Source organism: Rhinopithecus bieti, unplaced genomic scaffold (assembly GCF_001698545.2).
Source record: "Rhinopithecus bieti isolate Rb0 unplaced genomic scaffold, ASM169854v2 scaffold_1063, whole genome shotgun sequence".
Lineage (NCBI taxonomy): Eukaryota > Metazoa > Chordata > Mammalia > Primates > Cercopithecidae > Rhinopithecus > Rhinopithecus bieti.
The window spans coordinates 25,283-40,822 of NW_016803245.1; the positions used below are offsets into that span (position 1 = coordinate 25,283).

At 39.6% G+C, this 15,540-nt stretch overlaps 1 protein-coding gene across 5 annotated transcripts in view; it reads right to left on the bottom strand.

Annotated features, from left to right (window-relative positions):
* Nucleotides 1–15,540, bottom strand: part of STX11 (syntaxin 11) — a 52,277-nt gene that overhangs the window by 14,041 nt on the left and 22,696 nt on the right. The window contains exon 1 of one of the 5 annotated variants that reach the window (XM_017870803.1): nucleotides 5,844–5,941. The exons of the other annotated variants lie outside the window; for them this stretch is intronic. The gene's annotated coding sequence lies outside the window, so the exon portion shown is untranslated. Of the gene's footprint in view, nucleotides 1–5,843; nucleotides 5,942–15,540 lie in introns of those variants that run through there. 5 annotated transcript variants of the gene reach the window in all.

Below are 15,540 nucleotides of genomic sequence, written 5' to 3' on the forward strand. Positions count from 1 at the left end.
GCTAAGGCTGGAAGATCACTTGAACCTGGGACACAGAGGTTGCAATGAGCTGAGATCACACCACTGCAATCCAGCCTGGATGACAGCATGACCCTGTCTCAAAATAAAAATAAAATAAAAATAAAAATATTCTTATTACACAATCTTTGCAGCTTCTCTGATCAAGAGGTACAGACTATTTCTCAACTCCTTGAGTTTGAGGGTGGCTATAAGACTGAGATTTGCTTTGAGTATTGAGATATTAGCAAATATGATGCAAGCAGAGGTTTGAAAAGCACTTGTGCAAAAAGGCTTGCTATTGGGTACCTTAATTCCACTATATGACGAAGCCTGGGATAGCCTGCAGGAAGATGATGCCCAGCTGAGCAGTACTCGAGGCTGAGCACAGCCACCAGCTAACTCACCAAAAGACTGAAAATGAAGAAGCCGAGGAGAGCCCAACAGAAGACTGTTCAGCCAATCAACAGGAAAGTGAGAAATAATAAATCGTTGTGTTTGAAACCACCAAAATGAGTAGCAGTTTCTTATGCAGCATAAGCTAAATGACAGAAAAATTGGTACCTCGAAGTGGCATGCTGCCAGAACAGAAACCTAAAACATTCCTCCTTGGCTTTGGCACCAGATAGCAGGCAAAAAGCAGTGATGTAACTGTTAAGGAAAACTGGAAAGACGGCATGCAGACTGTCAGAGGAGGGTGGCAGTGGTGAGGAAACTGCGAGAGCAGTCAGGGGAAAAGGCAAGCCGTATCACAGGCAGCCAAACACTTGACAACACTGTTGCCTATGGCAGCTCCAAAGGCTGAAAATGTCGGTATGAATTTTGCATCTCGCTGCAAAGATCTCCAGACAATTGAAAGTGTTTGAGTGTGTCTATAACTACACAGAAGTTCTGCAAGATAGAGACAAACTAAAAATTGAATCATCTAGTTTGCAAGCATTATTCAGAGAAAACCTTTCTGGTTTCTCTCTATTTTCCTATCACATGATAGGAAAATAAAACCTTTTTATCTCTCCAGTTTCTTCAACTGGAAGAAACAATTCTAAGTAAGAAATGGCCTTAAAGACCTTGGTAAAATTGAATAAGGTGGCTCGAAGACCTTCTCAGCTAGACAAAGTGAGCTCTAAGACTCTAAGTGTGTTGTCTCAAACAATCTGATCCTCAGCCTGAAGTAGACAGAGGTCTAACATGAAAACAATTATGAACGTAGGTTTTAGGGGCATAGAGCCTAATTAGATTATTTGGAAATCCATAAAGTTTTTAAGAGAATTTTACTAACAAGCACACACACAACCTTGGCCTAAAAATACAAAGACTTTTCAAAGGAAAAGAGGCCTCTGGGTCCCCAACTTTTTATGATCAGGATCTAGGCCAACAAAGCTATTTAGGAACAAAAATAAGCCATTTGTTGTGGGAAAAGAAGAGTTTCAGAGGGTAGAGCCAAGAGCAGTGGAAGACTATAAACCAGGAAACCACTTCTGAAAAGCAGAGCTGGGTCCTAATCAAGGAACATGGCCTAGTTCAGGAGCAGGGGCACCTGGTAACATGTGCTTGGACAGAATTGCTATGGACCAGTGATTGTCATATGAATCCTGTTAATGGCTTTTTTTTTGTTTTTTAATGGGGTGTCTACTTTTGTTATCCTTTTCCTATCTCATCATTATATGTTGAATGTGTATGGGAAAGACAGCCTGTTCATTGTCTTGGGATCAAGAGGATCAGCATAAGAAGAGCTATCTCTGAGAAGTCTGAACTGTATCTAGATCTCATGCAGATCAGGCATGAGTCTCTAGACTTTGAGGCTAATACTATAATCTGATGAGACTTCGGGGAATCCTGGGATGGGAGTGAGCATATTTTTCTTGCAAGAGAAATGTGAATAATTTTTGTCAGCGACAGACTATACTTGATTACAACAAATGGCAACAAATTCTTAGCAGCACCTCCCATCAAGAAGTGGTGTCAGTCTCTCTGCCCTTTGAATCAGTTTCTCTACCCTTGGCCATGAGATTTGCTTTGACCAAGAGGATGGGAGGAAACATGGAGCAAGCAGAGGCTTCAATAGCACTAGTACCTTGGGGCTTATCCACCCTGGGCACACCGAAACCATTATGTGAGAAAGCTCAGGTTAGCCTCCTGGAGGATGAAGACTGCACAGAGAGCTAGGCCAGCCCCCAGCTAACCCACCTCTACAGGTGCATGACTGAGTCCCGGGGAGATCCGTGGAAGAAGCACTAGTGCTTACTATCTGCCAGAGACTGTTGTGGAAGGTTTACATGGATTATCTCATTTAATCCTTGCATCTGTGAGAAACAGAAAATTGTTATTTGGGGGTGGCTTGTTACACTGACAAAACTACCTGATACACCTCTCCTTGCGTTTCTCTATGCTCCTTAAGGTGTATTCTTCTTTAAAGAAGACTTGGAGGCTGTTGTGAATCATGGATAAATTATAATTTCTGGAAAGTAAATTGTCATGCATTTAAAACAAAAGTTTATTGCTATGATTTTAAAACACAAACATAAGCAACATGAACCAAATAGTTGTCCTTATGAAGTATGTCACCTATCCAATAATTGTGACTTAAGGTATGTATTAATATCTTGATTTTAATTCAGTAGACCTTTGTGATATTCTACTCATATTGTATGCAAAAGTTAATGTAAAGCATACACATTTTTTAAAAGCACATGTTTCTTAACATGTCTGAAGACAGCGCTTCTTTTTTGTTTGTTTGTGTTTTGAAGACTGTGGTCATAATCATGGTGAGGAGAAAAAAATATGCTAAAAAAAAAAGATTATCTCACACACACACACACAGCTTCCACACAAAGACTCTGCAAAAGCTGTTCGATAATACAGTGTGCTAAATAGGAGTCCTTGACCAGCGGGGTCAGGAAAGTACAGAGATACTTGGCAGTTTTAACCTTGGCTGAGTTTCAGTCTAATAAGAGGTTTTGAGAACCTGAACAGCCATTTTTTAAATGGAAGTGGATAGTTTGAAGTATATCACAAGTCTCATTCAGCTCACCAAAATAAACAGTATGTAGGCACAGTGCAACTTCCCAAACAACACAACTCCACTGCCACATCTCAAAGTTTTCTTCACCATCAAAGACTGGACCAGAGATGTTTCCTGCTGCCATGCCAAAACAGCAAAAATTAGTGGGATGTGAACTAGGTTTCTAAGGAATTTCAGAAGTTTATTATGGCCTTACTAACCCCCTTCAAAATGTTAATGGCTATCAGGATACTTCTTTTCAAAGCTGTAGGATCAGCTTAGAACGCCACATCTACTCAGGGATGTACAGGAGAGGGGCAAGTGTGTCTCCTGAATTATGTGGAGACATATCCACATCTCACCTCTGACACTACCTGGTCTTCTTGCCTGGGTTTCTTCACTGGTTTCAGGGTTCCCAGCAGTTAGGGCAATTCTCAACAGATGAGTGCAATTCTTAACTGATGAGTGCTTTTCAAGCCTCTGCTATGTTCTGTATTGTTGTAGGCCATCTTCTCTATACCTGGTCTTCCCCATGTATAAATAATTACCTCATAGGATAGTAGAGGGGGTTAAATGAGGTAAGCCATGTAAAGCTCTTAGACTAGCACTTGGCAGAGAGTGAGCACTCTGTATATGTTATCTATGGTCATGTATTCCTGTGATTTAAATTCCCTCAAATAACTAATGTAGAGTCAGTAACTATTTGTGTAAATGATGCATTTGTTAATTACACTACTAACAGTTTATTTTCTGTCTCATCTATGATCATAAGTGAACACTAATACCTGTGCATTACTCAATGATTTGAGGTTTGAAATACCTTTCTTCCAACTATTATATTGCAAAATATCTCTTTCTGATTATGAAAGCAACCCATGCTCTTTGTAAAATATAATAATAACAATAATACAGATTGAGCATTCCTAATCTGAAAATCTGAAATCTGAAATGCTCCAAAATCTAAAACTTTTTGAGCATTGGCCACAAGGGGACTATTCCACACTTGACCTCATGTGACAAGTCGCAGTCAAAACACAAGTAAGTACATAACACACAGTTTACTCAGTGTTCCCAAGGGAAAAAAGACCCTCCTATCCCCCTTCAGCTGCAGTATATCTTTTCTGCACATACCCAGATACCCCTTCACAAGTGCACACACACACAAAGGGCAACAAAATGGCACATGTACAGTAGGCTGGATGCACCAACAGCAGATTCTCCACCATGCCCCCACATGGCACCAAGAACTTCATGTGTTAATCAATATGACTCTTTGCTTATACTCTGCTCTGACATTTTTGAAAATGTCAAAAGGCCTGTGGATACTTCTATGAGTAACAGTGATAAGAAAAAGGGGAAGCATTTATATTTATCTGTAGCAAAGAAAGTCAAGCTATTGGAGAAACCAGACAGAAAAATATGGTGTCGGAATGACCACCTTATATGACCTGAAGAAACAAAAAGATAAATTGTTGAAGTTCCATGCTGAAAATGATGAACAAAAGTTAATGTTAAAAAATAGTAAATACTCCATGCATGATGACTCGCACCTGTAATCTCAGCGTGTTGGGAGGCCAAGGCAGGAGGATCACTTGAGCCCAGGAGTTCAATACTAGCAACATAGTGAGACTATGGCTCTACGAAAAACAAAAAAAAGCTAGGTGTGGTGGTGTGTGCCTGCAGTCCTAGCTACTCAGAAGGATGAGGTGGGAGTATCACTTGAGGCCAGGAGTTTGAGGCTGCCGTGAGCTATGATTGTGCCACTGCACTCCAGTCTGGGTGACAGAGCAAGACCTCATTGGAAGGAAGGAAGGAAGGAAGGAAGGAAGGAAGGAAGGAAGGAAGGAAGGAAAGGAGAGGAAAGAAAAGAGAGAGAAAAAAGGAAGAGAGAGAGAGGGGGAGGGAGGAAAACACTGTATAAAGCTAGAAATGAAGATCTTGATCATGTATTGAAAGGGTGGATCCATCAGCCTCACAGTGAACACATGCCACTTAATGGTATACTGATCATAAACATGCAAGATCTATCACAGCGAACTGAAAATTGAAAGAAACTGTAAATAATCAAAAGGCTGGTTGCAGAAATTTAAGAAAAGACACAGCATCAAATTTTCAAAGACGTGTGGTGATGAAGCATCTGCTGATCACAAAGCAGCAGAGAAATTCATTAATGAGTTTGCCAAGGTCATTGCTGATGAAAATTTGATGCCGAACGAGTTTACAATGCTGATAAAACCTCACCGTTTTGGTGTTATTGCCCCGGAAAGACACTGACTAGAGCTGATGAGACAGCCCCTACAGGAATTAAGGATTCCAAGGACAGAACAACTGTGCTGGGATGTACTAATGCAGCAGGCATGCATAGTGTAATCTGGCTGATAGGCAAAAGCTTGTGTCTTCGCTGTTTCCAAGGAATGAATTTCTTACCAACCCATTATTATGCTAATAAAAAGGCTTGGATCACCAGGGGTATCTTTTATGATTAGTTTCATAAGCACTCGGTACCAGGAGCTTGTGTTCATTGCAGGGAAGTTAGACTGGATGACAACTGCAAGAATTTGTTATTCCTTCACATCTGTCCTGCTCATCCTCCAGTGGAAATTCTCATCAAAAATAATGTTTATGCCATGTACTTTTCCTAAAACGTGACTTCTCTACTTCATCCATGTGACAAGGCATCCTTAGATCAATGAGGAGTAAATAATGCTTTCTTGAACAGCATGCTAGCAGCAGTGAACAGAGGCATGAGTGTAGAAGATTTTCAAAAGGAGTTTAGCATGAGAGGATGCCATATATGCTGTTGCCAATGTTTAGAACACGTGACTAAAGACACAGTTGTGCATACCTGGCACAAGCTCCAGCGTGTGACTATGTTCAGTGATGATGATGAATAAGGTGGTGACTTTGAAGGAATTCCGTATATCAGATGAGAGAAAAAATGATGTATGACCTCCTTACATATGCAAAAAATATACCTTCAGAGTCAAGCAGTAAGCTGGAAGAAGATATCAATGAAGTTTTTTTTAACATCAACAAGGAGGCTACAGTTCCTCATTTATTGACTGATGATGAAATAGCTGAAATGGTTCTCAATGAAAATGACTGTGATAATACTGACAAGGAAGATACCATTAATACTGCAGAAAAAATGCCTATAGATGACATAGTGGATATGTGAAGAGCTTATTGAAGGACTAGAGCAGCGTGCATGTATAACAGAACAAGAAATGATGTCAGTTTATAAAGTCAAAGAGACTTCCAAGACAAAAACCAATGTTAATGAGGCAAATGACCCTGGAGGAAACATTTTAAAAGGCCATCCAGCAGGATGCCTCCTCATCCTCAGAGGACCCACTCTCTGGTCCCTCAACTATTACTGATGTTTCTTCTCACCTAAGAAAATACAGTGTACAATAACTTTTAATCAAAATACATAATTGCACATGGAGACTGAAAGCCTGCCATTGTTGTTGCTGTTAACGTGGATGCAGGTATTTGGTGATGCTACTGGGCTTAGTTACCCTGAACACATTATTTTTTTCACTGTATTAATGGTATGTTTTTTTTTTTTTTTTTTTTTTTTTTTTTTTTTTTTTTTTTTTACCATTAAGTACTTATGTGTGAATAAGTCTAAGAAAGCGACTGTAGTCAGGCGTGGTGGTTCACACCTGTAATCCTAACACTTTGGGAGGCTGAGGTGGGCAGGCTGTTTGAGTCAAGGAGTTCAAGATCAGCCATGGACAACATGGTGAAACCCCACCCTTACAACAAAATACAATAATTAGCTGAGACCAGTGGTGTACACCTGTATTCTCAGCTCCTTGGGAGGCTGAGATGGGAGGATCACCAGAGCCCAGGAGGTTGAGGCTTCAGTGAGCTGTGATCGTGCCACTGCACTCTAACCTGAGCAACAGAGCAAGCTTTTATCTCAAAAAAAGACAATAAAAAAGAAATGAAAATAAGAGAGAGAAATGATTGCTTATCAGTAGCATGTAAACTCAGAGTCAGGAATGATAGTGATACCAAGCAAGCACAGATGGTCCATGTGGGTGCCTGACATAGTCACCTTTGTTTTCTGATGGTTCAATGTACATAAACTTTGTGTCATGCACAAAATTATTAAAAACATTGTATGCAGTTATCTTCAGGCTATGTGGATAGGTGTATATGAAACATACGTTTCTTTTTTTTTATTATACTGTAAGTTCTATACTGTATATTACTGTAAGTACATGTGTACAACATGTAGGTTTGTTACATATGTATACACGTGCCATGTTGGTGTGCTGCACCCATTAACTTGTCATTTACATTAGGTATATCTCCTAATGCTATCCCTCCCTGCTCCCCCCACTCCATGACAGGCCCTGGTGTGTGATGTTCCCCACCCTGTGTCCAAGTGTTCTCAATGATGAAACATAAATTTCATGTTTAGATTTGGGTCTTATTCCTAAGATACCTCGTGATGTATATGCAAATATTCCAAAATCCAAAAAAATTTGAAATCCAAAATACTTCTAGTCCCAAGCATTTCAGATAAGAGATACTCAACCTGTAATAATAAATCAAATAAGACAGAATTGTTAAACATGAAAAGTAAAAATTTTCCATCATCTAATACAACTATATATAACTCTATAAAATAACCAATGATAAAATATAATACATATTCTTCCAGATTCTTTTCAATACCAGAAGGTTGTGAACACTTAAGAGACAGTGTTCAGAAGAACCAATCCTGCTACTGTGAAATTTAGTTTGTTTGCCTGGAAAATCACAGGAACTCTCTAGGATTTCTTCTTCCCAGGGGCATCCCTCAGAGGTGCAGGGCCACAGGGCAAGTCACACCGTACTTTCCATCAACAAAAGTTTTGTGCAGGTAAAGTCAGGTAAAAAGAAAGAAAGAGAGAGGTAGACAGAGAGGAAAGAAAGGAAGGAAAGAAAGGAAGGGAAGGGAAGGGAAGGGGCAAGGGAAAGGAAGGGAAGTGGGAAGGGAGATGGGGGTTCCACGCACGGTGGCTCATGGCTGTAATCCCAGCACTTTGGGAGGCCAAGACAGGTGGATCACTTGAGGTCAGGAGTTGGAGACCAGCCTGGCCAACATGGTGAAACCCCGTCTCTACAAAAATTAGCTGGGCATGGTGGCACATGCCTGTAATCCCAGCTACTTGGGAGGCTGTGGCAGGAGAATCACTTGAACCTGGGGGGCCGAGGTTGCAGTGAACCAAGATCACACCACTGTACTCCATCCAGCCTGGGCAACAGAGTAAGACCACCTCAAAAAAAAAAAAAAAAAAAAAAAAAAAGAAGTGACTTGATACAGATCACAGGTCACTCAGTCAACAAGGGGCAGAGTCAAGGCTAGAAGCTCCCTTGGGTGAGGAGGGGGCTGCTTTGCCCCCACAGTGGGCTCAGGGTGCATAGGATCCTGTGGAGGCCTCCCCAGGCCTACCTCTGCTGANAAAAAAAAAAGAAAAAAGAAGAAAAGAAAAGAGAAAGAAAGGAAGACTGAGGGAAACTTGGAAAAGGAAATTTTAGAATACAAGAAAATCTTCACGTGTGCTTTCATGTTTAAGAATCTCAAGATGTTTACCCCAATTCCACACATTGTGAAAGAATCTTGAAGTGTCTAAGCCAGTCTGAGGACTGATATTCTTTAAGACTTAATGTTTATAAAATTAGTGGCTAGGTTTTCTTTTGGAAACAAGTTAACAATTTTAATGCGTTACATATACATTGAACATCTCTTCCTCATAAGTGTCTCATAAAGGTAAGCTGTATTCCCCTCACCCCCACCACCAATTAATGTTTCATTGTTAGTGTTGGTAGGTTGTGTTTAGTTTTTTAGTTAGATTCAAGTAGTGAAAAGATCTTTTCTTTATCTAACAGATAGAAGCCTTAAAAGTACTATTTCCAAAAAAGAAGCAAAGGGTAGATACTCCTACTGCTGCTAATATCATCTGAAAAGCAAATGCCATGTAAGAGAAAGAGTACTTGGTCTGGTAAGCGAGGGCTTATTCCCATTTCCATCTCTAGCTGCATAAAGTTGAGCAAGACATTTAACATCTCTGTCAGTTTCCTCATCTGTAAAATGGTAAGAACTCTACTTACCTCACAAGGGTTACCTTTTGGTTGTTCAGTAACGTAAGTTATGTACCTAAAAGCACTTCTTAAACTTTAAAGTATTTTACAAACACAGTCTTAGGAATTATTACTTTGAACTACTGCCATCCATAATCAGTTAATTTATCAGTTAGCTTATTGAAGATACGATAAGTACTACTCCTTTGGAAGCATGTGCAGATCATATGATCTAAAATGGTTCTATAAAACCAAAGAATGATCCTATTATTAGTTTTTATATTACTCCTATAACTCAAGTGACAGCATATTAATGCTCTATTCAGCCTAAACTTCAGGAAGACAGAAGTTAGGTGCTTTGTACTCATTATATAAAAGGGGCTAAGAAAACAAACTCACTTATTGTAAAGAAAATTTTTCTTCAAAGTGAATATATTGCATTGTACCTGTCAAAGAAGACAAATAACCAATACCCCCTTGCAAAACAAAACCAACTAAAAAGCAGTCGATCACATTTCTTATACATTTACCCCAAATGAAAACTGTTCCATGTGGCAACTGTGCTCTTTTAAGCTATATAGGCTGGGCACAGTGGCTCACACCTGTAATCGCAGCACTTTGGGAGGCCAAGGCAGGCAGATCACCTGAGGTCAGCAGTTCGAGACCAGCCTGGCCAACATGGTGAAACCTCGTCTCTACCAAAAATAAAAAAAATTAGCCGGGCATAGTGGCATGTACCTGTAATCCCAGCTACTTGGGATGCTGAGGCGGGAGAATCACTTGTACCCATGAGGCTGAGGTTATAGTGAGCCGAGATTGTGCCACTGCACTCCAGCCTAGGCAATAAGAGCAAAACGCTGTCTCAAAAAATAAAAAATAAAATAAAATAAAGTTATATAGACTCAACATCTATAGGTATTGAAAAAATCTTAAACATCTTTTAGTACTAACAGAATTTTAATTTTCCCTTATATGTGAGCTTCTAATTTGGATAAAAGGGATGTTGCATGTTTGCAGTGATACTGGTAATGTTTATCACGGGAATCAGTAGATATCTTTCTATACATCCAAAAGTGCAGAAAATTCCATAAAGAGTAATATAATTCGTTCTCTCATGAACAGACTATCAGTACCCGTGCAGAATAATTCCCAGAAACCATGAAATGCGCACAACTTTAAATACCGTAACTTTCACTTTTACTTACTGTTGAGTATTCTTTATCATTTGATTTTAACATAATATTAAAATACCTCAATTCTATTAGCTAAAATATACACAACAGCATAGAAACAATGGCATCCATTAGCTTTATTTTATTTTTATAAACCAAGTTGGGAAGCCTTTTAATGAGCTTTTAAGGAATATTCATAAAGTAGATTATGTGATTGATATTCTTATCCACATCTTTCAGGACACATGTCTGCATAGGCTACTCTGACAGGGACTTTCATGAATTTATTCAACAAGTATTTATTGAGTATTTATGTGCCAGGCATGATATGATGAGGTTAGCTTGGTGAACAAAAGATAGGTGGTCCCAGTACTTTTAAAATATATTTTCTAGATAAGAAAAAAAAAAAAAAAAACATAAACCTTTTTATGAGAGAGAGAGAGAGAGAGAAAAGGTCTTGCTCTGTTACCCAGGCTTGAGTGCAGTGGCACAATCATAGCTTACTGCAGCCTCCACCCGCTGGGCTCAAACAATCCTCCCACCTCAGTCTCCTGAGTACTGGGACTACAAGCCATGCGCCACCACACCCAGCTAATTTTTAAATTTTGCGGCCAGGCGCAGTGGCTCATGCCTGTAATACCAGCACTTTGGGAGGCCAAGGAGGGTGGATCACCTGAGGTCAGTAGTTCAAGAGCAGCCCGGCCAACATGGAGAAACCCCGTCCCTACTAAAAAAAAAATACAAAAATTAGCCAGGCATGGTGGCAAGTGCCTGTAATCTCAGCTACTCGGGAGGCAGAGGCAGGGAGAATCGCCTGAACACAGGAAGCAGAGGTTCAAGTGAGCCAAGATTGCGCCACTGTACTGCAGCCTGGATGACAGAGTAAGACTCCATCTCAAAAAACAAAAATTAAAAAAAATTTTGTAAATAAAATATTTTGCAGAGATGCGGTCTCACCATGGGCTAAGTTTTAAAATTTTTGTAGAGATGTGGTCACACTATGTTGCCTAAGATAGCCTCAAACTCATGGGCTCAAGCAATCCTCCTGCCTTGGCCTCCCAAAGTGCTGGAATTACAGGCATAAACCATGATGCCTAGCCCATAAAGCATTTTTAAAGAAATAAATTAAAATGTTATAAATTTGAAAGACTGATGAGACGTTTTAAATATAGACACAGTTGAAACCAAAGTTTTATATGTATTTACAACGAATTTATTAACTTCAATCACTGGTATCAACTATGACACAAAGAATAGCTTAGTGGTTAAATAAGGATGCAGAATCGAATAAGCCTGCATGGGACTCCTAGCACTGAGCAAACTAGAATAAGACAATGAACCTCAAAAAAGTATTTACACATGGTGAATGAGTTCTCAACAAATGCAGGTATTTTCTTAGATAATACTTATGTTGTCACTCATGTTGGCAAACATACACACTTTCTATGAATATCAACCAGAAAATGTATAAGTAATGGTCAAGTAATTTTTTACTTACTGCTCTTAACCTGTCTTGGCCTACAGAAACTCCACCATGGCATGCCACCTTATCCTGCCTTCCTTCTGGAGATGTTCTCCAACCAGAGATGTCCCTCAACCTTTCCCATCCCCTATCCAAATTCAAATTTGTCCATCAGAACATCCCATGCCCATAATCCATCCTCTACGTTTTAAGGCAGTAAACAACTGTTCTGATGAATATATCTGCTTGTAAGTGCTAATAGCTTAATATACTCCTCCATCCAGAAAACATATTTGCATTTTTGAAGATGCCTTCTATATTCTGGATAAAACAGCAAATTGAACATTACTTTTGCTCCCTTCCAAAACCCCACTAAAGAAACTTTCTAAAGGCATAAGCCAACTAGGATAAACAAGAGAGAAGAAAGCAGCAACACAATTTTGGAAATTATGAAGCAAACAGAAAAACGAAAGTTGGTCTAGCCGATTTAAGAAAGTTAAATCCTCAGTGAACAATGGAGAAGTACAAGAAGCAACTAAAGTTACACCATCAAATAAACTCCTAAAGACTCAGAACTCATAATAAAAGTCCGAGTACCTATGGAAAAGGGTGTGATGGTGGGGTAATAACAAGTTGGGTTTGGATAGAAGCTTTTTAAAGAAGTGGGAGTGCCCTCCATCCTCTGTTCCACCTGGGTAGAAGAACAGACAGATGACAGATTAGACTCTGAACAGGGTAAAAGAGAATCTAGACTGCGGTAGAGGTACCCAACTGAAAAGAGGAGGATTCAGTGAATATTTTTACATGGAATGTTGAATCTTCAAACCCTCCTCCTTCACCTACTTTCCAGCACCCTGACCTATATCTTACAGGCAGAAAAATAGAAGATCCTTTTCTATAAAGGCGAAAGAAAGAAAAAAGAGGTGAAAAAATAAGAGTAAAGATAAGGAGCTTAGAGGTCCAGTCCTTTACATTCAAATTTCAAATAATAGGAATTTCAGAGAGAAAACATCCTATTAATAAAAATATTTATTGTGTTTATGCTGCTGTTAACAGTGGTGGGTGCAGGTATCTAGATGTCAGCAGAAAGGCAAACTATCCATAGCACTTGAAGTTGCAGCAAAAGGCAGTTAATAACTTCAGAAATTTTCTTAAGCCACCGGGCGCGGTGGCTCATGCCTGTAATCCCAGCACTTTGGGAGGCTGAGGTGGGTGGATCACCTGAGGTCAGGAGTTTGAGACCAGCCTGACCAACATGGTAGAACCTCGTCTCTACTAAAAATACAAAAACTAGCTGGGCATGGTGGCAGACCCCTGTAATCCCAGCTACTAGGGAGGCTGAGGCACGAGAATTGCTTGCACCCAGGAGGTAGGGGTTGCAGTGAGCTGAGATCATGTCACTGCACTCCAGCCTGGGCAACAGAGTGAGACTTTGTCTCAAAGGAAAAAAAAATAAATTTTCCAATTAAACAATACCAAAAATATGCTGACTAAACAGGATTTTCCTCCACTAACTGTTAATCTTTTCAGATGAAGTGACACTATTATAACTTTGATTCCTTAAGGAATATGTTTCATCCTCTAACGAGTTTACTTCCAAAAAGAGAAAGTACTCCATTTTACCATCATCGCTTCTTATTTAAAATTCAAATTCTTAATGAAAATATAAAATGGAGCTCATTTGCAGTTAATAAAGTATTCAACTGGATTCACAGTGGTTAAAATCACTACCTACACTTCAGCAATGAACCAAGTTCAACCTATACAAAATAAAAAGTACAAGAACAAATGTCTAGAATTATTTCCTTACCATTCATATGCTCCTTCATATAATATTTATGGTAAAAGCAAGACAAAAAATGAGAACATGAATCAAGTTATACTTGAGATAAACCAAGGAATATGCCAAAGGAGGTGAGGAAAGATATGAAAATACATGGCAAATGGTCATCACAGGACCTCACACATCCATTCACGTGAAGTCACACTACAAGCCTGAGTTAAATTTTCACTAGCACTATAATTTTTAGTTCCTTTTTTTTTTTTTTTTTTTTTTGGTGTCAGTGTGGTCAAGATGCTGAATGGTATGTATATGTTTATCCACTTAAATGGGACACAGCGGAGCATTACATAACTCCACCTACATCTAGAAGTGCTGCTTTATGGTGAATTAATTCCTCCCTCCCTGCAATCAGCCAATGGTTGGTATTCTTAGTACTTAACGTAGAGGTTCACAGGTTAAATATGCATATGTTAGCACTTGGCCTATTTGCTTTGTGATGTCAGGTTAAACAAGAAATAGGTTCTCACTAGAGAACCAATCTGGTTACTTTTTCAACCTAAGATTTGCCTGCTAACTTATATATTAAACTTAAGGTCCTTTATCTATTTAATATAATAAATGTAAATAAATTGCAGCAGAAGAGCTGCAAAGGTTCAAAAGTTAAAAATCAGGAAGTCTCAATCCTTACCCTAAGCTTACAATTTATGGGAAGAAATAAGCAGGTACAAAAATAATTTTAAAAGGCCAGGCACAGTGGCTCACTCCTGTAATCCCAGCACTTTGGGAGGCTGAGGCAGGCGGTTCACCTGACGTCAGGAGTTTGAGACCAGCCTGGCCAAATATAGTGAAACCCCATCTCTACTAAAAAAATACAAAAATTAGCTGGGTGTGGTGGTGCACACCTGTAGTCCTAGCTACTTGGGAAACTGAGGCAGGAGAATCACTTGAACCCGGGAGGCGGAGGTTACAGTGAGCAGAGATCGTGCCATTACATTCCAGCCTGGGAGACAGAGCAAGACTCTGTCTCTCAAAAATCATAATTTTTTTAAAAAAACAAGAACAGGCCAGAAAAGGAGAAAAAGGACCAGCATGAGCCACCAAGCTGGGTGGAGGCTGAAAATTGGAACACTGGGGTTGTGGCCTCTTCACCCAGGGCTTCAAAAGTGACCTGGAAAGATAAGAAACCTCAGTGGATATGGACTTCTGGGGCAATGCACTTCACCCACGGTCTCCAACAAGACCCAAAAGCAAACCTGTCAAGCACGCTCCTAGGCCGTAGTAATCAGATCCTTGAGAGTAATTTTTAAAAGGCTGTGATGTAAGTTCATGATTTTCAGAGCTTTACATTTATTTTCTTCCACTGTATATTACATATTAAAATATTAACAAAGTACCTTCTAGCAATGGTGCATTGAATGAGACACACAGAAACTTCCCTCTCTGTTCCTTGTTCCCTATTTTACCTCATTAAATGAAAGTGTTGTTTTCTCGTACGCTCTTTTTTCACATACTGGACACACACACACACACACACACTTGTTCAATTTTGAACTAGCTCAACCAAAAGAACTTCCTCTGTTAAAAAGTAGTCTCTTGTAACCAAAGACAACCCCGTAACTTCTATTTTGATATAAATTATATTTCAGGAAAATGAAACACTTCCTCTGACCTTAGACTAGGCTGGGTTTCCAGCTCTATAATTCCACTTCTCTTTTTCTGGTACTCACCATATTTTATTGCTAGTTGTTTGATAACATATTCAGTTGTTACTTATCTTCTCTGCTTGCCCATAAGCTTCATGGGGCCAGGAGCTGTACCTGTTGTATCTGCACCATGTACCCCAGAGCACCTGGCATATAGAAAAGCCTCAATAAGGCAGAGCTTGCAGTGAGCTGAGATCCGGCCACTGCACTCCAGCCTGGGCGACAGAGCCAGACTCCGTCTCAAAAAAAAAAAAAGAAAAGAAAAGCCTCAATAAATAGTTGTTGAATAGATATGCTCACCAGAACCGTTATTTTTTTCCCTCATTTTTGATGAGGCTAGG